Here is an 8,263-nt window from a genome sequence, read left to right as displayed (position 1 = left end):
GACTTACAACAGTAGGCTAGCAGTCTGCGTTTGAACCATGTCCCTGATCCTTATCATCTGGATAGATCTCATGAGACTGTAACCTTGCTTTTTGTGTTGCTATCAGCTGTAGGAGCCCTCCTTCTCCTTATTTTCTTACTTAACTGATAGATAAAAAAAATATAAAACAGTGCATATAAATGGATTACCATGTGATTTTGTTCAATGCACAGAAACAAAGCTGGAGAATGTCTTCAAGCACATTGTAAATAATGAAAAGTTTGTTTATGTCTCAAGACAAGTACTCTGAACAGGGACAAATGTTGTAGGTATACTTAGGCTGAAGATTGCATATTTTAAAATGTAAAGTGCCCTTTACAATGAAAATTAAATTGATGATGTAAATAGGTTCATATGTGTCAACTATAAAATCTACAGCTTGTCATGGTTAACATTACATTTAAAGTTTAGACTTCCTATGCTTGCGAGAACAAAAAGAAACTAAAAGCCCATAGAATATAAACCCCTATCTAGTACAGACTATATCCTCTTATCCAATTTTCTTCAGTTTCATGAGTTAAAAACTATTCTCAACCTGACTACTCTTGAAATTTTTGCTGTTCTAGCAAGATAATAGGTCATAAGACTATCTGATATTTCTGCATTTGCAATCAAAGTCGTCTTACTCTTCTCAAAGATATGACTAGGACAGCTGTAAGACAGATATGGTAAAATTACACCCTGCCTACAAATAGGCAAAATAAACATAATCTTGTGTGTTTTGCCTTTAAAATCCTTGAACTAACAATAGCCGAGAACTTGCCTCGAAAACTCTCTGGTCCTGGCCGTGTTTGTTTGTTTGTTTAAATAACAAGCCCATATCTTACTAAAATGAAACCTTGTGCCAAACTGGTGAATCTCTAGTAACACCAGACTCATAACAATTTAGGAATACTGAAGGTTTCTCAGTTACTCTTCTATTTCTGTGATAAAACACCATGGCCATTGCAATTTATAAAAGAAAACCTTTATTTTGCTGCTTAGTTTCAGAGGGTCAGAATTCATGACTAGCATGGCAGGGATCACAGTAATTGGTAGAAATGGTGTTGGAGAAATAGCTGAGACCTACAAGCAGGAGGCAGAGAATACTAATGGAGAAAATGACTTGGGATTTTGACAGCTCAAAGGTCACCTAGACAAACCTAATCCAAAAAGCCACACCTCCTCCAACAAGACCACACCTTCTTCAATGAGACCACTCCTCCTTAGGCTTCAAAAACAGTTCCAGCTACTGAGGGCCAAGTATTCAGATCTAAAAGCCTCGGGGCCATTCTAAATCATAAGAGATTGTTTGAAAAATTAAAAACCATGATACCATATCAAAATATGTTCTCCAGAAAGTATTAATGACAGTATTAAAGACTTTAAAGCTGATATATTTGTTAAAATACTTCTACACATGCCAATAATTTTTAATATTGTTTTAAATTCATATTATGAACATAGAACTGTTGAGATTTTTTGCCTTTAATATAAATAATATAACATCCCATCATATTATTTTAGTATTTAGAAATAATATTGTTTGCGAAATCAAGTTTGAGTTAGTTATACCCTTTATTGGTTCATCACCATCACATCGTCTAATTTTAAACTCCTAAAATTCTAAGTAATTATATTGCTATTTCTTTTTCAAAGGTCCCATCTTGGTCGTAAGACTACTTCGTCACCATTATAAGCATCTTGAAATAGGAGAGGCCAGATAGTTTAAAGGAGTTTTGACCTCTCTCTGTGGTTTTAAAAATAATCTCAAAGTTCCCTCATAACTTACGTGTAATTAAAAAAAACGTAAGAGAAAGCCCGTGGGCTTGTCAGAGAGTGCTGTGGTTTGGAAGAGAAGAAGCACCAACAGAAGAAATGATGCACTGGAGGGTGAGGATGCCTAGCTTCAAACTTTTCGTTTATACAGGGACATTTGACACAATGAAACACTCCTAAGGCCAGTCTCCTTGGTACTTCCTGTGGCGGTAAATGAGGTCATTTGATTGGTCAGATTGGAACATTGGAAGGTGTCATCTTCAAGTCCGTCACGCCCCTTCCTTTCCTCTAGGGCGGGAGCTACACAGGAAGTGCCTCTTTCACTGCGGGGTTATTGACAGGTACTGGATTCGCCTCGGCGCCATCTCTTTTTAGCTTTTGCCTGTGTCGTTGCTGGTAAGTACAGAGTTTCAGGGTTCAGTTTTTTATCAGTAGTTTGTAGAGATCATCTTTCATTGTTAATTACTGGCTGTACAACTAGTTCTGAGGGCTTTCTTAGTTAACTGCTTGTCGCCCCCACGCCACCCCCAGGGAAAAGGGACCATTTCGGTTGGATTTCCCCTCACAGCCTGATATCTTAGGATGTAGAGTGAATGTGGAAGGAAAATTCTGTTTCAAAATGAATCCTGGCATGATATCCACTTTCTTTTTGTTTGTGGAGACGGCCTGCTTGTTCGGTTCATTGGTAGCCCAGGTTAGCTTCGACCTCAAAGCATAGCTTCTGAGCCCTGTGGTCCTGGCCAGCTCAGCCGCAGTCACAAGCAGGAGGAAGTGAGTAAGGTTCCCGACTAGGGATTGTTTTCCTCACTGAGTGATTCGTCCACTGAAACATGGCAGTTTTTACAGAAGCTTACATTGGCTTCTATAGAGTCAGGTTTGGGCACCTTAGTCTATAAAAAAAGACTCGTGATCTTTGTAGCAAGGCAGCAAATGCAGTCTACTCAGGAGTGGGAGACTCCTAAACTTTTTTCCACTGATGGGCCTGGCCTGGAAATCTGTAGACATTATTTTTTTTTTAAGTAACTTTGTATGAGACAAAGATGGGATGAAGATGATAGATTATTTTCTTCTATGGAAGCAATTTATAATTCAAATTATTTTCTTTTGCTTTTTCTACATCAGGAGAAGTATCTTCCTGAACTGTTTAGTGTCAGTCCTAAGTAGGTGACATAAAAAGTAGACTCTGCTTTACTTTTTCATCATTTTATTATTCAATCAAGAGAGAGAATTACACAAAGACAAGTCTTGGACATATAGGACTTGTATATAGGTTTTAAAGTTGCTCCAAGCTCTTAATCTTCAGTTGGCTTTGCATTTGATAATTCTGCTCACTCTTGACAGTAATTCTGACTATTGAAATCCAAACTTACTTGACCACAGGAGCTACATAAAGATACCAAATTAGGAAGCTGGAATTATGAAGTCAGTTTTATAAGGAATGAGGACCATTCATGCTACTACTCAAATTTTCATAAGATTTTGGTATACTAAAAATAGCTTAAACTTTGTGCTTCAGTATTAGTTTACAGCAATGGAAGAACATAAACAGTATGGATGTGAGCCGGTGGAAAACTTCTTCAGGAAGATAATAAAGTTTTACTAGAGATGACCTAGAAATGAGATTTAATGTAGATGCCTTTAAGAGGGAAACAGATTCAAGAGAGACCCAGAGGAATGCAGCAGAGTGTTAGGGAGAGGTGCTGCTCAGTCGAGTCTTGGTTGAAACAGAAGACTGATCCAAAATCAGCATGTGTTGGGGGTATTTATGTTAAATAAATTTCAGAGAACCATCTAAGGGAATGAAAAAAAAATGATTTCATATATTTCATGACCATTTTACTACAGAAGTAAATATGGTAAAGGCTGGGAAACTTGAAAGAGGTCCATGAGATTATGATTTTATATATATATATATATAGGTGCAGGGGAGTAATAAAATATTAGAAATGAAAGCAAAATTGGGATATTGAAGGTAAATAAAGGATACAGAGGTGGGAAGGAGCAGGAGGAGGACAGAGTCGGACACATGAACCAAAACTAAGTTTGTATTAAAATGCCATAAGGAATTCTGATGCTTTGTAAGCTAATAGAACACTAAAAGTATAAAAGGAAAATCTTAGCAGATCTGTGAGTATATTAATTATTCATGATTTTTCAAGGTATATAGCTACTATGGAGTTTGCATGTAAATGTATTTTGTGTTTTAAATAAATGTTTTCATAATAGTTAACATATGATAAGCTATATATATATTTTTCACTTAAAAACATTTTAAATTATGCTCCCATACTTCATATCTCAACCTCATTTTCCTCTCCCTCCACTCTTCCCAGCCATCCCACCATCCTTCACTTCTCCCCAAGATTCAATACTTTATGCAGGTCAGAAAAATAAAGAAAGAAAAGAAAAAGAGAAAGAGCAGGTCTCTGAGGGATATCAACCTAACATGGCTTAGTGCGTTACAATAAGACTAGGCGCAAACCTAACATGGCTTAGCGCATTACAATAAGACTAGGCACAAACCCTTATATCAAGGTAACCAAGTAGGAGGAAAGGGTCCCAAGAGCAGGCTAAAGAGTCAGAGATACCCGTTATTCCTAGTGTTAGGAGAACCAAAAGAACACCAAGCTACACAAACATAATGTATATGCAGAGGACTTGGTACAGATCTATGTAGGCTGCATGGTTATCACTTCAGTTTCTGTGAGCCCCTATGAACTCTGCTTAGTTAGCTCTGTGGGGTTGTGTTTTCCTGGTGTCTGTAAACCCTCTGGCTCCTACAATCATTCCTTCCCCTCTTCTATGGGGTTCCTTTGGCTCCACCTAGTGTTTGGTTGTGCATCTACTCACATCAGTTGTTGGATGAAGCCTCTAATGACAATTGGGCTAGGCACTGATCTATGAGTATAGTAAAATACCATTAGGAAATTAGGAATTCTTTCTTTTTCTTTCTTTCTTTCTTTCTTTCTTTCTTTCTTTCTTTCTTTCTTTCTTTCTTTCTTTCTTTTTTTTTTTGGCAGTAATGTTGACTCTATCCTGGGTCTCTGGATGTTCAGCCTCTGGTTCCTGGCTTTCCAGGCAGTTTCAGGCCTGGGCTCCCTCTTATGGTGTGGGTCTCTAGCTGGACCAGTAATTGATTGGCCAGTTCCACAAGTTCTCAGCCATCATTAATTATCCTAACACATCTTGCAAATAGGACAGATTGTAACAGCTCAAAGGTTTTGCGATAAACTGTATTATAAGAGGCCAGGATGTAGTATAAGTTAAATGTTGAATGGGGTAGTCATCTAGCACGAAGAAAAGTTCTTTCTTGAAATTATTAATTCCACAGAGGTGTATGTGCATGGGAGGCTAGGGGTGTGGTATTTGAACAGTAAGTACTTGTGGTAAACCCTAAATGAAGCCATCTTTATTAGTAGTGGTTAGAGCAAACTAGACATTAACAATATAGATGGGAGTACCTTACCGAAAAGATGTAGTTAAGAAAGTAAAAAGCACAGAAGACAGATATTTATTTGCAACAATGTGGCATTAATTTGTTGTGTAATAGAGAAGAAGAAAATAAGTTAAGCAGTTGAAAAGTGCAGAAATGCAGAGGGAACCCTGGGCCTCGGGTTTGTTAGACCAGGGCCCTGCTTTGAGTACTACATTCATAGTCCTCAACTCTTTAAAAATCCTTAATTAAAAAAGGTAAGAAGTGTAGATGAAAGCTAGAATGAAATGAAAATTAGAGACATAGTCCTGGCTTGTACAGGAAAAAAAAATGTAGTGGTAAAGAATGGTGTTCGGGGTGTGAACAATTGATGGTGCCCGAAGGAACACATGAAGAGAAATGAATTCTCATTGGACACCTAGGGGAACCTGCTTCAGAAACATCAGTTGCAGCTCCAGTCCAGGAATCTATTCAGAGTGGTTTTGTAGCAGAAACTAAGGCCTTCCCTAAGAGCAAGAATTCACCAGTGTAGGGACTCTCTAGTTAGAAGAAAGATATTTGGTTGAACGTGCCTGTCTACTAGAGAGAGACTGTTTTATAAAAGAAACATCCTTCCATTGGCACCCAAAGAATGCCAGAAACTAGGAAGAAATGAAGAAAATTTAAAAATGAATTTCAAGAACAAAAATGTACTTTAACCCAAATCTGGTGATTTGATGATCTTTTAAACTTTATTGAAAGACAGGCATATAAATCAGATTTCATCCATACTGCCCACAGCACCTTGAACCACTTTCCTCTTAAATATCATGAACATATAGCAGAAAAATTAACGCATTGATAGGAGTACCCTAGATGGTATGATGCACATATAAACTGACCTGCATCCAGTTGAAGCTCAGAACAAAAGTACTTTTATGTCCTTTTTCTGTAGTCACCATTTATCTTTGGTTTCAATTTTTTTGGCATGCTCTTTTATGTTTGATGGTCTTATATTTATGATCATAGGTGGATAGTTCTATATTTACATATTATTTTGTTGGTCTTTATCTGTGAATCTAAGTGCTTAAAACCCTAAAGTGGTTTAAAAATGTATACCTTTGTAAATCTTCTCTTCAGGTCTCTACCCATCCACATCCTTTGCAGCCTTTGTTTAGTAACCTCTGCCTCCCCCCATTTTTTTTTAAAGAAAACTTATAACAATTAAATGCCTAACACTGTCCTATATACACTGTTTGGTCAGTGTTAACTCATTACGATATATTGTGTCAACCATCTGCAGTAAGATTTCTTAGTTAGGGTTTCAATTGCTGTAAAAAGACACCATGACCAAGACCACTCTTATAAGGGCAACATTTAATTGAGGATGGCTTACAGGTTCAGAGATTCAGTCCATTATCATCAAGGCAGAAGCATGGTAGTATGCAGGCAGGCATGGTGCTGGAGAGGGAGATATGAAGAGGGTCTCAGATCCCACCCCACAGTGATACAATTCCTCCTAATAGTGCCACTCCCTGCACCATGCATATCAAATCTCCACAACTTCTTTTAGTTATTTTAAATATAGGCCTAGCATTTAATTTGCAATTGACAGAAACAGACCAAAGCAGTATGGGTTCCTGAGTCAAAACTAGGTCAAGTACCCAGGAGGTTCTGTTTTCTGAGTCATGTTTTTAAACGCAAAATATACAAATATGAATATATATTCATAACTTTCTTCCTTTTTACATGAGTAATTAATCTCTCACACTGCTGTGTGCCTTTTTTGGAAAGGTTAAATACATATGAATGTATTGTGATAATACACTCATTTTTGTGTAGAAATTGTCCCAAGCTTTTTTTACAGTTATATAGTAATACTTTATCATGTGAATATATTTTGGTGCATTTGAATAATTTCCTTTTGATAAATACCTGACTTGATGGTCCCATTTCTTGAATATACTTTGGTTAATTCTTTACCATTTACAAATAAAAAAATTCATTGATGTACATGAAGTAACATGAAAAGCATCAGAGGTTGAGTCTAATCACTATACAAAGGTTCAATGATTAAATCTATAATCAGGGAACAGAATATATGCTGGAGAAATGAATGATTCAGGTTACACAAAAACTAAACTTGTTGCTGTTGGCAGTGTGGGTTTAGTACAGTTTTTAAATAGGAAAAAATAACAAAAAATACTTTAAGAAAATAAGTCAGTAAATTGAACATGGAGAAATTGAAGTCTGGAAGACTAATTAGGGAAATACTGGAATTATACAAAAAAGAAATGATGAGAACATCTAATGTAATTTTGGCTTTTAGAAGAGAAAATTCAAAGGAATATAATGTTTATAGACTTAAATTTATGAGTAGAGGGAATGAGGCAATTTAGAAATGACTTCTTGATTAGAGGAATGAATACAAATTTGGAAGGGAAATAGGAAATTAATCTTAATGTTTGTCTATAGGCTAATGAGTATATTTGGGACAAAGAGTTTTGTAGATAGTGAACCTAAGGTACTAAGTTGTTGGCCACAAGGTACAGTTGTAGAGTTCACCAAAACAGTAGTCAGGAGAGTGAGGATGCCTTTTAGGTAATAAGGCCAAAGCTGATAGAGTTTGGAGAAAAAACATGCAGGGTTAAGAAAAATAGAAGATTGAAAGAGCATGGAGGTACAGTTAACGAACCTGATGTATAGTGTTGTGAAATTAATATGTTTACTAGTAGTAATTTTTATGTGAGTTAAGAGAAAATGAAGTCTAGAAATCTATTAAATTGGTTTGTAGTGTTCCCAGAGTGACTGGAGCCTATTGTTAATGCAAATATACACTTTTAAGATGGTCATTAAAATACATTATTTTGGCAGGTACTATGGGACTGAACCTTCTTAATTTGAGAAGTGGAGGTGACAATGAGAGAGCTAATGCTGAGTTGATATCCATGGGAATTATTTGAGGGATACCTGAGAGTATATGGAATAAGTGTGTCCTTATATCTCCTCATTCAACGACTGAGTTATCTGTTGAAAGGGGATAAATTAAGGTCA

The 8,263-nt window shown here is 36.5% G+C and overlaps 1 protein-coding gene across 1 annotated transcript in view; it reads left to right on the top strand.

Moving 5' to 3' along the window:
• Positions 1–2,160: 2,160 nt before the first annotated feature.
• Cox7b2 (cytochrome c oxidase subunit 7B2) overlaps positions 2,161–8,263 on the top strand; it is a 105,383-nt gene continuing 99,280 nt past the window's right edge. The window contains exon 1 of the mRNA NM_030052.3: positions 2,161–2,193. The gene's annotated coding sequence lies outside the window, so the exon portion shown is untranslated. The remainder of the gene's footprint in view (positions 2,194–8,263) is intronic.

This window comes from Mus musculus, chromosome 5 (genome assembly GCF_000001635.26).
Source record: "Mus musculus strain C57BL/6J chromosome 5, GRCm38.p6 C57BL/6J".
NCBI classification, from domain to species: Eukaryota; Metazoa; Chordata; class Mammalia; order Rodentia; family Muridae; genus Mus; species Mus musculus.
The sequence above is the reverse complement of the archived record's forward strand: the minus strand, read 5'-3'. Positions and strand labels throughout refer to the sequence as shown.